We start from the raw sequence: 15,926 nt of genomic DNA, 5'->3' as shown, positions 1-15,926 counted from the left end.
CTTTCTATCAGTTATGCATCTGGTGAACCATTCTCAGAACATCTTGCTATTGCATTTTCTGAATTTAAAAAAAAAAAAAAAAAAAAAAAATATTATTGATGACATAGCCTCCTCTACCTCCAATTAATAAGCAGCAACTTTGAAGAATTACTCTTGCTCTCTGTTTCAAGGTGATTATTCTACTGGTAAGCACACAGAGTTGAAACACATTCATGTTTCATTATTTATTATGGTTTAATCCTATATACACTAATGTTATAATTTCTACATCATATTATTTCAAATTAATATTATTGAATCCTGCTGTGGGCATGGATGTTTGTGATTTTCTTAAGATGAGAGATGAATTTTGTTGTTCAGACCACTGCCCTGCTTATTGGAGGCCTGAAATGGTTGGAAAAAGTTCTCTACAGGCAAGATTTATAGATCTTGTAAAATATATATTTGGATAAAATATAAAGATTGATTAAAAAAAAAAAAAAGACAAAGAATGCATTAACTTTCTCTTCTGGTTCATATTGTGATTTCCAACTTACAATAGGATTGTTGGAACAGAACCCTATCATTAGTCAACTGACTGTATTTTCATCACAACCAGTTCTCCAAGTAATGATCTTCTATGTTGTATCTCTCAACCAGAGAGAAATAATGTAGATAAATGTAATTAGATAATGCTTTAATTATTTAATTCAATAAATTGGCTTCTAGGATAGGTAATATGGGAGCAACTTTATATTGCTACCAATAATTAATATATTGGCCTTACAGTTATTTTATTTTTTTGATGGTGAATTAATATACAGGGTGTTCGGGATAAATTTGACAGTTTCGTAAGGAAAAAGAAAATCTTCTTTGTATCTATTAAATTTAATGAATTGACAAAAAAACATTACAGGCAGAGTTAATTACAATACTATCAACAAGATTTACTCAAAATAACCACCATTAGCATCGATCACAGCTTCAATTCTGCTTCAGAACCTCGAACAAGCTGATGCTACAGTCTCCCTGGGAAGGGCCGCAAAAACTGTTTTAATTTTATCCATTAACTGGGCTTTTGTATTACTGGAAGTGCGATTGGTGTCTTTTTCAACTGCGCCCCATACAAAATAATCCATGGGGTTAAGGTCTGGGGAGTTTGGAGGCCAAACATTTGGACTGGTGAAGTCGTAGAAATTTTCAGACAACCATTTTTGACTTTTCCCAGAGGTGTGGCAAGGGGCCGAATCCTGCTGCCATACATACGGCCTACCATTGGCTACCCTTGTTATCCAGGGCTTGACTACAGTTAGCAACTCCACGAACAAAGCCCGAATTCCAATGCCAGGGTTCTTCAACACCTGTTCCTGCAGATTTGCGAGGAATTCTGCTGTACGAACGCAATCAGATCGTCTGCTAGGGATCTTTCTTCTTGCTACATCCTCGTAGTCACCATTGCAAGTCTCTAGTTCATGCCTGATTGTTTTTACTGTATTCAGGGAGCATTGGGCAGCAGTCGTAATATCCTTATTTTGATGGCGGGCACGAATCATCATGATACAAGTTATTCTCTTCCATGATTCAGGTGGGTTCCAGCTATCCATCCTTTCTGACATCTTGTATATGAATGAAGAAGGGTCCAAACTTTTAAATGAAGAGAAGTGCGTGTTAATACATGTAACTTACGGAAAAATATAATTAATTATAAATATGTCAAATTTATCCCGAACACCCTGTATGTGAATTTGTGTATATAAGATAGAAAGGTATCTAAGTAATAAGCATCATGCATAGAAATGTCATCATAAGACTTGCTGTAAGAGGTTCTTCTAGACAATACAGTCTATCATACCACTCTATAAACTCATTCACTGTCTGCACTGCCTGTTTTACTCTCTTGTTCTCATTTCCTTTCTCAAGTTAAAGAGATGGGCCATACCCTTTTACTACCATACAAAACATCTCACTGTTAATCGGGTGTATATATATCTCTCAACAGCTTAAATGCCTCCATCCTATTCACTTTCAAATCCCATGACCAACTCTGGTCATGGGATTTGAAAAAGATGAAATACAAATACCTTTTGAAGGCAGTGCATTCCACACATTGTATAGAGGTAGGAAGAGAGAGAGAGAAGGAGCTTTATATTATTGATAAGGCATACAGAATTTGCCTTGTCATAAAGACTATGGAAGTTTTAGTACGAGCGTTTGACTCCATGGGATCTTGGGTATTAATAATAATAATAAGAAGAAAGCAGATACATGAAGACAAAGAGTTTATGGTTCATTAACAGCATCAGTGAGTTGTAACTTAATTAAAGTTATAAACCTAATGTCCTAATAACTGTGTATACATCATTATCAATAGCATATACATAAGAGTACAGAGTATACTGAAACTAACAAATATGTAACACACCATAAGATTTGGCTTTATATAGTTAAAATATGTGATATATTGTGTGGAATGTGGAAAAAAATTAATTCACTGTTTGGGGGATTTTTATATTGGTGTATATATTCTACAACATATTCTGTAACAACATTTTTTTTTTTTTTTTTTTTTTTTAAGCAAGGTTTAATTTAATTTTGTGTAATCATATCTCTTAATCAACAAAAATTCTGTAATTTTTTGTTGATTAAACAAGATATTACCAGAAATTCTCAAAAATGTCTTTTTTTAAATGACTTGCAACTCTGGTTTATTATTATAGCAAACCTCATTGATGTCATCTGAGAGGTCTCACTTATAGCAAGCAACATGTATATATCACTCTAGCAGTGCATTTTGCTCACCCATTAGTCTCCAAGTAAAAATCTGTTTCTTATTTCTCTCTTCACTATACCTTTACACAACTTCCAGAGATGGTATCATTCTTATCCTGTCTGCTGAATGTATAATTCCTTCTATATTAAACCTGTAGAATCTTATCAGCTAAAATCTTTTTCGTGTCACTCTTCTCTGCCTGTACGCTAAATTGCAATTTGTATTTGCTCAGCTCTTGTCAGTCACATGTCTCTAGAACTCCCATAGAGTTTACATATCACAACAGAAACTAGATAATCATATTTGTGCACAGTAGTTCATGCACTGTTTGACTGCTTATCATAGCATTAATGTTGTAATTTTTGCAACATTTTCAGTGTGCCCTCTGAACTTCAGGCTTTGTCAACTATCATTCTCAGATCCTAAATATCATCCTCTTCCTGATTCACAGCTCTATCAGTACAGTAAGTAGATCTATAGTTTTGCTCTTCAGAACTATAGATCTGCATACTGTACTGGTAGAGCTGTGCATCAGGAAGAGGATGAAATCCTACTCATTCATCTCAGCTGGAAGTTTGGTGAAATCTTCCTTGTCAATCCACATGAAAGGAGAAGAGGGGATATGATAGAAACATTTAAATTACTGAAAGGTTTTTATAGGATTGATGCAGGGGGAAATGTTTCAGCTGTGTGATAGTGATGGAAGAATAAGAGATCATCCCTGGAAATTAAAGAAGAGTGTGGTCAACAAGGGTGTGAGAACAAGGTTTTTTGCCTGGAGGGTGGTGAATGAGTAGAATTCATTGCCTGACTTAGTTGTGAGTTTTGTCTTTAAATGAATTCAAGAAGAGATATGACAGATATTGTTTTGCTAGTTTGGGTCTCCCGCGATGAGTCTACCGACTCCATGGAGATACCCGTAGTAATAATAATAATAATAAAAGCTTTAACCCAAGAATAGTAACCCCGCAACACTAGTGATTATCTTTCTTTTTTGGGACACTGTTTCTTTCCACCCCACCCCATACATAGTTTGCTGCCCTCTGTTTAGTCAGTTTTCTATCCATCTCACCAACATTACTATCCATCCTTCCAGCTTGTACATGAACTTTTCATGTAACAGTCTCTCCAATGCCTTTGCAAAGCCCAAGGAACATCACTTATATATATTTTAATTTTTTTAATGGAGAATTCATTCACAAGAGGTTGATCAACCTTTAGTACACTAGTAACATGAATGGGCAATAAGGATCTTGTTCACATTTGATTTGAAAAGCTGTTGATTGTGTATTCCTTGGGAAATAGACTGTTTCAGAGGGCAGCAGTAGATGGGATGAACAAAGAGAAGGAGAAATTTGTTCTGTAGGTTTGGAGTTGAACTGTGAGAGGGTGTTGATATGGTGGGGGAATTATTGATGCTAATTCTGATGAATAGCAGAAATATTTATATAAGATGCAGGCTGCACTAACTTGAATGCCTATATGAAGGTGAGTGGAGTATATTAGTGAGCAAGGGGATCATCAATCAGTCTAACTGTCCCTTTTTGTATATAATCCACCAGTTCTGAGGTGGCAAATTATACAGAATTCACTAACCTGGATGTGGGAACAGTATTCAATGGTTAAGCAGATACATAATTTGCATAGAGTTAGGAGCTGTTTGGAGTTCAAGTAATACCATTAGCAAAAGAGGAAAAACTTATTTTATTTTGGGATGTAAAGGAGGAAACATTTGTAACATGTTTGTGCCAAGAGAGATTCGAGGTGTGTTATCCCAAGAATGTAAATCTAATCTTGAATAGAGATTTGGATATTGTCAAGGGTTAGACTTGAAAGTAAAAAAAAAAAAGTAGGTTCTTTAGTGTTGAAAATAATGCAGAGTACGTTTTGTAGCAATGAAGTTGACAAGGTTGTACAAACCCAGTTGATGAATATTATCTTCACTTTATCATAAAAGCAGGTTAATTGTTGAAGCAAATCCTTCTCTTCATAAATTTATGCTGAATATTGTAGAAGTCCTATGCCTGTCACTCCAGTCCTATATCATGTTCACTATTTTAAATATAGCAGGTTTATGTACAGACTTTTTTTTTGTAGTATTGCATTTTTTGTACAATAGCACTTTTGCTTTCTTTTCGCTTTTCAGGCACATTCGATTTTGCAAGCATTTCATTAAACAAGGCGCACGATGAATTCTTTTGTTCATTCCCTCAAAATAGATGATGATGATGACAGGTCATCCACAGGTTTATTATCATCTGTTTCACCTCTTCTACTTGGTTCATTTACTATAATCTTTTTAACATTTGCTGCCTTTCTAGATCTTGCATAGCATTATTATTATTATTACCCGAGACCCCATGGAGTCAAACTCATCTAGGAGGTCCTTTTATCATATACACAGCTTATCATACTGCACTTTAAACACACTCAAATTCTCTGCAGACACCACACTCTCGGGCAAGGCATTCCAATCATTCACAATTCTGCATGCAAAAAATCTGCTTCTCACTCTCCTGCTCACACCCTCTTTATAGTTTTCAGGGATGACCTCTGATCTCCCACTGTTTTCTGTAGAACCTCTCCAACATTGATCCTATAACAACCCCTTCCTTGTAGGTCTCTATTAAATCTCCCCTCTCTCCCTCTTATCCACTAAACTCTGTAAATTGTATCTTCTCAATCTTTCCTCATATTGCGACATTCCAGAGATCATAAACTACTTGGTCAGTTGCCTCCTGATCCTTTCCAACATCTCTTCATCCTTTTGAAAACCAGGTGACCAAATCTGGGCACAGTAGTCCATGTGTGGCCTAATCAAAGCCTTATACAGTGGAATAAGAATCTCCCTACTTCTACAAGTCAGTGTCGTCTGCATCATTCCCAGAAGTCTTTGTGTTGTCTTCGCAATTTTTGCAATGTGTCCCCTAAATTTCAGATCCTTATCCACTATCACCCCAAGATCTCTTATTTCCTCCACCTCCAAAGATATATCCCCCCCCCACATGCATAAATTCTACATCTCATCTTTTTCCCAAATTTTAAAACCTTACATTTTGCAACATTGAACTCGCATTCCCGTGACCAATAACTCAACTTATTCAAGTCTTACTGTAAAGCCACAACATCTTCCCTACTCTTCATGGTTCATCCCAACTTTGCATCATCTGCAAACAACTGAATATCTCCATCCAAATCTTTGTCAATATCATTAATATACAAGTTAAAAAGTAATGGTCCTAAAACAGACCCCTGAGGCACACCACTAGTGATCTTCCTTTTCCGGAATATTGCTCTCCCACACACAACTTGCTTATACCTATCAGATAACCAGTCTCCGATCCAATGCACTAATCTAATATCCGACCCCATCCGCTCTAGTTTGACTATCAACTTATCATGCAGTAATCTATCAAAAGCCTTTGTAAAATCTAAGTATATTACTGTGTATCCCTCTCCTCTGTACAAGGAAGCAGTCACCTTATTGTAATAAGTAGATTACTGAAACATGACCTCACTTTAGCAAATCCATGGTATCCATCAAAAGATAACACCATTGTTGTCAACCCTATTCTGGATCTTAGTTCTCACAAGCTTTTCCAACAACTTAACCACAACCTGACACATAGATAGGCCTATAATTTGATGCTTGAGTTCTATCACCTCCCTTATGAAGCGGTACAATCTTGCCCTCCTTCCACTCCTTAGGAACTTGACCCAGTGCAAGACTCGTATTAAAAAAATATGTCAAGGCAGATGTCAGCTCCCTGGCACGTTCCTTTAGAATACGTGGTGATATATTATCAAGTCCCACAGTCTTATTAACATCTAGTTTGCTCAACTCTCAATACACCTCTTGCTCACTTACCATCAGTCTCTCCTCCCCATCATCAACTGCTCTCAATTTCTCCATGAAGTCACATTCACAGGATTGAAAGACCTTTATGAACTGCTCATTTAGTATCTCCACTATATCTTCTGCAACAGCTGTCTTTATACCAAATAAAATTTTCTTCAATCAGTGTCATCCTTCCATAATCATTCTTTTTTTTGCTGGCTACATATCGAAAGAACTCGCTCAGATTCTTTTTGGCTTCATCAGCTAACTGCTGCTGCTGCTGAAAAAGTGAGCATACCTCACTTTTTGTTACCCTTACCAACCAAGTCACCAGCCTTATCTGGTCTTTGTAATCCTCATGGAATTGGTTATTACCACTTCTTTTATGCTGCCTTCATGATGCCCTTTTTCTCTGTATCGCATGCTTAATCTCTTTATTCATCCATTTCACATCTACCTTATTTAACCTTCTGACCCTTGGAATACATTTAGACATTGCTTCTACGAGATAGTTCTTGAAAATCCCCCAAGCTGCATTGATCTATTTTCCAGCTAACTCCTCATTCTATGCTATACCTGCAAGCTGTCTCCTGAGCATTCATTATTTACATGATTGTGATGTATACTATTCTTTTATGATTTATATTATATGTGCGTGCATATATACTATGTTTACTCTTTCCTATCCTTTGAGAAGATTTTGTATTTTGTTTCATTTTTATTCTTGCTGGTGTTATTGTCAGTTAACTAAGTGTTACTTATGTCAGTAATGCTTGGCCAAACTGATTCATTCAAGCCATTTAAAGCCCATTGGCTTCTTATGGATTGCTGTGTTCATATAGTAATGCAAGATGTATCCAAAATAAGGAAGCTAAGTTTGTGCCATATTGATTGAGTCAGTGTACCCAATCGTCTTAAATGCCACCTTTCTTTCTTCATTCCATACTTCTGCAAGAATGACTGATTCCACTCTCTTTGAGGCCATCTCACCAACACCTTCTCATCTCAGTTGTTATGCTGTACCTTGCTCTCTCTACTTTGACTGCTTCTATTTTCCCTCTCCTTTCTTTGATCTGTTCTATCACTCTGTCTTGTCAGAATCACACTCTCACTTGTCCACCATCTACTTGTCCTTCTGCAATTTCTTTCATTTTCTAAATTCTCTCTGATCCTTAGTTGCACTCACTTTATCTTGAGTTTATACACTCTCTCTCTCTTGTCAAATAGCAATCATTCAAAATATCTGAATATTCCCCTTTTAAATGCAGCCAGTTTGCTTAAAACTGTGCAATCTTACCTTCAGATTTATTCCACATATTCACACATTCCACTCCATTTTCCCAGCTCAGCCTCATGCAGTTTATTATCTTTGCTCTCTTTCTCGACTGATTGTTATCATACTTGGACAACATTATCTTTCTTTGCTCTGCTCTTAGTCTTCACCTCCTTCAACAACTTCTTCAAACCTCTTTCAATATACTTTTTTCACCTGATAAATCTTTTATGCTCACATTTATGCATCACTCTGGTTCATTTCCTTTTCTTCTATAGAAAAACATAGTTACATTGACTTTCAAACCCATAGGTACCACAAGAATAGTTTGTTATAGGGAACATTTGCTATAATGAATCTTTTTAGCATAACGTCGTTGTACCTATGGTGCTTTGGTGTAAACTTTTCAGCAGTTTGACACACATATTCACAAGAATATATAATAGTATTTTATTATTGCAAAATATTTGTCAGTAACTAACTAGCCATCATCAGTGCTTCATCTTGTAATTATGCTGATGCACTGATGATGTCTAGTTAATTTCTGGTCAAAATATTTGCAATAATAAAAAATGTTATTTTATTTATTATGAATACATGTATCTAATAAATTTTATTATGTCACAAATTAGTCAACCTTATTTGTCTTGCCATGCTGCCTGAAAATGTTTTTATTCATCATGCCCTATAACGATCAAATCCTAATTCATTACCATGATTATTCTTTGACACTTTCTTCATCTAACTTCCTCCTCCTTATTCACTTCAGTGAATAAGGAGGAGGAAATTAGATGAAGAAAGTGTCACATTCTTATGTGACATGTGACACTTCATGCTTATTCACCATCTGTCATCTAAATTTTTCCATTACACTTTACTACTAACGCTTTTGCCTGTTTTCTTTGGTTACTTTATCTGGCACATTCTCTTCTTTCAAATGCTTCAATCTTTCATTACACTTTCCTCACACACCATCATACCCTCATCATCTTAGCCATAAAACCTTTCTCATTTTTCAGTGCATATATAAAACAGTTTTTGAAGCATCTGTACTAGGAAAAGTCTTAAAAAAAAAAAAAAAAAAAAACATATTTTCATGCTGCTGACACACACAGGTACAATGTTAAAATCTCAATCACCAGCAGTAAACCATATGAAAGCGACTAAAACCATCAAAATGATCCCTGTATCCAATGCCATTTGCAGAATGTTGAAAGTGGAAGAGACATTCTTGTAGAATGGAGGAAGATGGGTAGAACAAAAGGCCATCCATGGAAAGGAGGATAAGTAAGAGGGATGAGGAGCAGATTCTTTGAATGGAGGATGATTAGTGAGTGGAATTTATTGCCTGAGAGTGAAGTGAGTACAGAAATGGAGTGAGTTTGTCATGGTTCAGTGATCCTCCTTTTTTGTGTGACATTTTTGTTGGAGGTGGAGGAAATAAGAGATTTTGGGGTGATAGTGGATAAGGATCTGAAATTTAGAGGACACATTGCCAAAATTGTGAGGACAACACAAAGAATTCTAGGAATGATGCAGAGGACACTGACTTGTAGAAGTAAGATGATTCTTGTTCCATTGTATAAGGTTTTGATTAGGCCACATATGGCCTTCTGTGCACAGATTTGGTCACCTGGTTTTCAAAAGGATGAAGAGATGTTGGAAAGGGTGCAGAGATGACTTACTAAGGTAGTTTCTGATCTCTGGAATGACGAATATGAGGAAAGGTTGAGGAGATCCAATTTACAGAGTCTAGTGGATAGGAAGAAAAGGTGTGATATGATAGACCTACAAGTTTGTAAGGGATTGTTATAGGATCAATGTTGGAGAGGTTTTACAGCAAACAGTAGGAAATCAGGGGAGAACTAGAGGACATTCCTGGAAGCTGTATAAGGAGGGGTGTGAGAAGAAGGTTTTTTGCATGCAGAGTTATGAATGATTGGAATGCATTTGCTTGAGAGTGTGGTGTCTGCAGAGAATTTGAGTGTGTTTAAGGTATGGTATGATGAGCTGTGTGTATGACAAAAGGACCTCCTAGATGAGTCATTGACTCCATGTGGTCTTCGGATAATAAAATAATAATGTTAATAATAATAATTTGGCACTGGTATAGAAAGTAGCTAATAATACATGTTAAAAACTATTTTCTTAGCACTGTTCTAAATGCTACAATTTAGTAGTGATTTTACTAGGTTGATTATTATCTGCAGTATGTGGAAGGATGCTACCGAACATAGAAGAGTTTCAGGAACTCATTTTTATTGATTTTAATGGATGTTTTGGCTTTTCCTTGAACTTACTCTCATGCTTTGTTTTATAGATAGTCCAAATGCTTTACTAATACAGCTTATGGTATACAGTACAGTACAACAACATGCTCAAATTCCTGGGTGTTTTATGTTCTTTCATCTGATGGCATTTTGCTGTTAAGAGTTCACAGGTGCAACCAATTTTATATACATTTAGATGCTGCATTGGAGGGACTGGATCCTTGGTGAGGCTATGAGTAGCTTAGCAATTTTTGTGGGGAAAGGGGATAAAGGAATAGTCTATATAATTTAAATCTTAAATCTTTTAGAGCTCTTCAGATTTTAGATACACCTTTGGTATATGGAATATTTATGGCTTCTTTAAAGCTGATAACATCCTGTTTGGAGAGCATGGTTCTGATATTTATCAAAGCTATAGTTTTATTACTATTATGAGTAATAATAATCAGGAATCTCCCTGGAGTGTGAAGATTGATTGCAGGAAGCTCATGCTAACCATTATTTATTCATTGACTCTCATGCCTCTCCTTGTATTCATTCACTTCCAACAGATTTATGACCACCTTTAGCAGTCCATTACATTCACCATTCTCAAAAAAAAAAAAAAAAGAAGTTGAAGTTAAGAGAACGTATTGCAAAAGTGGACAGAATAGCCCAGATCACTTGCATGATGAAAAACATTGACAAGGAGGAATAAGGAAGTTATTATTTCTCTTTGCAAGGCTATTATACAACCACATTTATTCTATTGTGTATAGATTTGGCTACCTGGATTTCTTTAGGATGAGGAAATAGTGGCAAGGATTTAGAAGCAGGACCACGATGACTAGTTTGTGACATTCTTCCTGTGAAGATGGATTGAAGATTTGTAGGTTACAAAATTTGGCATCCTGTCTTCAGGATCTATCAAATCCTCTCTTTTCTGCCTTGTTAGGCAGAAAGGAGAGGATATGATAGAAAAATAAATTATTTAAGGTATTTTATAGGATAAATGCAGAAGGAGGTATTATCTAATCTCGATGGAGTCAAAGGATTCATCACAGGAAGTCCTTACAGGTTCCACACTTTCAGGCAGTGCATTCCACTCACCAATCACTCTCCATGCAAAGAACCAGCTTCTCACTCCCCTGCTCACAACTCTTCAAAATCTCCTTCGCATTAATCTGGTAACAGTCTCTTATTAACTTATGTCTCAATCATTTTCCCTCTTCTTCTATTCACAAGGCTTTGCAAGTTGCATTCCTTCAATCTCTTCTCATATCTGACATTCCACAGACCTGACTGATGTAGTAAATCTCCTCTGGAACCTCTCTAATACATTCATATTCCCCTTGAAAACCAAGCGACTAAATCTTTTGCACACAGTAGTCCATATGTGGCCTGATCAAAGCCATATACAAAAGAACAATAACCTCTTTGCTTCTGCATGTCAGTGTCCTCATCATTGCCATAAGCCATTGTGATCTTCTTACAGTTTTAGCAATGTAAACCCTAAGCTTCAAGTCTCTGTCCACCATTACTTCCAGATCTCTCATCTCTTCCATCTTCTTCAAAATTTCCCCATTAATTGTATACTTTGTATCTCAACTTTGCCTACTAAATTTCAAGACCTTGTACTTTGCAACATTAAACTAATAGCTCTACTCACTTGCCTTGCCATTCACATAGTCTATTGAGATCCTCCTGCAAAGCTGCAGCATCTTCTCTACTTCTAATAGTTCTTCTCAACTTTGTATCATCGGCAAACAGCTGGGAAGAGCTGTGGAATGCCACAAGTGACCTTCTTTTGAGATATCACTCTTCCATACACAACCTGGAGATATCTGTTTGACAGCCATTCAGCTATCTAGCTCACTGGTCTGTTATCTAATCCCATCTGTTTCAGTTTAGCTACTATCTTGTCATGTGGCAGTCTATCAAAGGCCTTTGAAAAATCCAAGTGTACCACTGTATATGCACTCCTATGTTCAATGAATTTATCACCTCATTATAACATGCAAGCAGATTGCTAAATCATGATCACCTCCTAACAAATCCACGATGACCATTATAAAGAATACTGCTACTGAATCCTTGTCCTCGCCAACTTCTCTAACATCTCAGCAAGTCCAGGCACACTGGTCGGCTTATAATTTGTAGCCTCAGTCTTCTCCCCCCCCTTCCTACACACACACACACACACACACACACACACACACACACACACACACACACACACCATCCTTTGTGACGTGAAGCTATTTTTTCCACATTTCATTCTTCTGGAACTTGCCCTGTTGCAAGACTCATGTTAAACAGGTGTGCCAAAGGTGTCATTAATTCCCTAGGGCATTCCTTCAAGATATGTGATGATATATTGTCAAATCCTACTGCTTTATTAACATCAAAATTCTCTCAATGTTGCCTTAATGAGGATGAAATACACTGATAAACTGCTCATTAAATAATAATGAAAAGAAATGTTTCAATACATGAAAAGTAGGAGAGAACAAGGGGGAATCACCACTGGAAATTTTGCAAGTGTGTAGTTAGGAGGAGTGATTAGATTTTTTTGCTTTGTTAGTGGTGAATGAGTGAAGTACGTGGCCTCCTCCTAACATATGGTTATGGTTATGAACACTTTGTTGAGGAGTGAATTTTAGGAAAGGGATGATAGATATTATGTGAATAATGGTTAGTGTGGTTAATAATGGTAACTGGGGGCTTGATTATTTGAGACAGTTTAATTAAGAGATTACTGTATTTTACAGGGTAGATTATTTTTCTAGTATTTTTATTAAATAGCTTTTAATTTTTCAGTTAAGACAACATATACTAGAATATTAATTATAAAAAACTTTAATTAATACCTTCTTATATTTCAGCAATGCTACATTGTCGTCATCATCAGGGATCACAAAAAAAGAATGATATGTGCACGCAGGTGCTAACACTGGGCAGAGGCTGAAGAAAGGCAACAGAAGTCAGGCCTAGAGTCCTAAACACTGTCTTCTAGTGGGCTAAATTGGGTTGTCTTGGCTATTGGACTGATGATCTTAAAATGTATGTTTCCTAAATTTGGGGCAGTCTCATGCACCCATATTTGTTGAAGTTTAAAAAGTTTTTCAGACCTTAGACAGATTTGAGGAATGGTCTTTCATACTTCTATTTGCTGTGATGTAATAGAGTGGCCTTCTTCCAGTGTATCCTTTGGTGGGTGTCCAAATCATGATCAGCTAATCCTGAGTAGCTGTATTGGTGGAACTGGATGTAGTCCTTGTGTTCAGATATCCTGATATTGGCTGTCCTGCCTGTTTGGCCATAGTAGGACAGTTTCCAACTGCATGCAGATTAAATGCATCATATGTTGTTATTTCCTGAAAAATTAAAAGCTATGTGTAACCAACATATAAGCTTATCTACAATAATTGTTTTTATTAAAGTTAGGAGGTGTCTTTTTCTCCTCAACTTTCTGCATATCCATGACTGAATGCATTGTAGGCTGAACATTGTGTGCAGGATTAACATAATGATGGATAATAAATAATTATTGGAATGTCATCCTTTTGCTTTGTGAGACGTCTACAACAGAGGCAAAATCAATCCCTTCTGTTAGTATGGGAAATTAGGTGAACTGGCCCATTATCCAAGTTTTTAGGAATGAATCTTGATATTACATGATAAGTCTTGTAATCAAAGCAAGAACTCTAGTTGAAGTTTCATCTGGGAAGATTTAACTGAACTATGCATAAATATTTTTGTGATATGTATGTATATCACATAGAGAGGCATTTTCTTCTGGAGTATGGTAACATTGGGATGAAGATATTTGTGGATTACCTGTAGTTATTGAATGATTTTTCTGACCTAACTTACTATTGCTCTCAGAGTGAGTGGTAAAATGTATTATATTAAATTCTTTTTAGTCCATGCATGATAAAGCATATGTAAAATTATGTTGGACTCTCTTAGTATTAATAATAATTATGGGAACAGGACTTGAAATTTCAAATTAAAATCACAAGTACTTTAACTAAAGTTATAGATATCAGTTGCTTATAATAAATAATATCATGCATGTATATCAAATCTTTCATTTAATATCTTATTTAACTTAGCAGAGAAATATTTCATTGTCTCTTATGTCAAGAGATTACTGTATATTTGTGAATAACCTTCTATGATGTGGCCTTCACAACAAAATTATTGAAGAAAAATGTCATGCATTTTGTTTCTGTGAGAATAAATAAATGTAGGTTACATTTTTATTCATGCATTTTAAAATTGTATATTAAAATGTCTTGATATAGGATGCTTATATGATGAACACTCGACATCGCTTCAACTTAAAGTTATCCAGTATGTAAGTATATTTTAAACCATCTACTTTTATAAACATTAGTTATTACTCTAATTAAGACAAACCTTATTAAGAAAAATAATGGTTCATCATTTGCCATTCAGACCATCGCCCTACTCATTTGAGGTCTGAACTGGCTTGAAAATGCAGTGGCTTGAAAATAATCAAACAACTTTGCTCTAATCTCTAGAGCAAAGTTGTTTGATTATTCATTATAACAAATTAATAATGGAATTACTTATGTTAATTTAAATATTTTGATTTGCAGAATTTTCAGCTATGTTTCATAGCCATTTTCAATATGATTATAGGAAAACAATCACAACAAGAGAACATCAATACAATTGAAACTGCATGATATTATATGTACTATTGGCTGCAGGAGAATAGCTCTATCTGCATTATTGGATATCCAAAAATAATTACAATAAAATAAATTAGTTAATAAAATATTTTTAAATGTAAACAATTAATTATAATTTATGGAACATATGGATGGTGAGTATTATTCAGTATGACTTCCCAAAATTAAATTTAAGACAATTGTTTTTGTTGTGGTTTGGATTATGAATGTGTGCTTCACAGCTTTCTTTGTATAGTCTTTCTAGAAGAAAATAATTTTTATGTAACACTTGGGTCTTGTTCCACTAACTCCTGTGCTTTTGTAGATAATGCATGGTTTGCTAAACCAGTTTGCTAAAGTAAAGTATCACTGTATAACAACCAAATTATCTGTTGAGGAATTTGATAATGTTTACAAGATTTCTTCAAACTCAGCAAATAAATCTTTTGTGTCAGTTAAAGATCATATACAAAAGCTTTAATCTCTATTGAATAAGTATTAACTCCTCAGATTACCTCCTCAAAAACTGTCGTTAATATTTCAGGTTGTCTTTTATCTAAAGATGAAATCAGTATTATTGTTATTATGTGACACCTCCAGGGAGTCCAAAGACTCATCGAGGGAGAGTATGCCAACAGCATCGAATGAACCCCTTCCAACTACTAACTGCACTCAAACTTACTTAACTTTTTGTGTGAGCCATTAGCAGCAGAGGCTCTACCAATTGAGCAACCTTTGCTGGCAAAGGTTTCAAAGGATTAGATTATGCAGCCACTCCAAGCCCCATATTATATTATAAGTACTCTATATTATACATAAAGTCCAATCATGGATTTCATGTATAATAGAGAGAAAGGTGTCAGTAACCATTCATATAATTTAGTGAGTAAAATGAGATTTCAAGCAGTGTATATTTTATATAAATCAATATCTCCTCAAAGCAATCTGTTTAAAAAAAAAAGAATTTAAAGCTTTATCTTCTCTGAAATATAATAAAAACATAGTTATTACTAAGGTTGCACAGTTGTAGAGTTGTAGTTCATGATAAGATTTTATCATGAAGAATAAAAGTGAATGAAGTAGATATATTTATAATACTAAGCATGCTGGATAT

The sequence above is a fragment of the Typopeltis vanoorti genome, chromosome 5, assembly GCF_054136105.1.
Source record: "Typopeltis vanoorti isolate ZY-2024b chromosome 5, IOZ_Tvanoo_1.0, whole genome shotgun sequence".
Lineage (NCBI taxonomy): Eukaryota > Metazoa > Arthropoda > Arachnida > Uropygi > Thelyphonidae > Typopeltis > Typopeltis vanoorti.
This window is presented reverse-complemented; position numbering follows the sequence as displayed.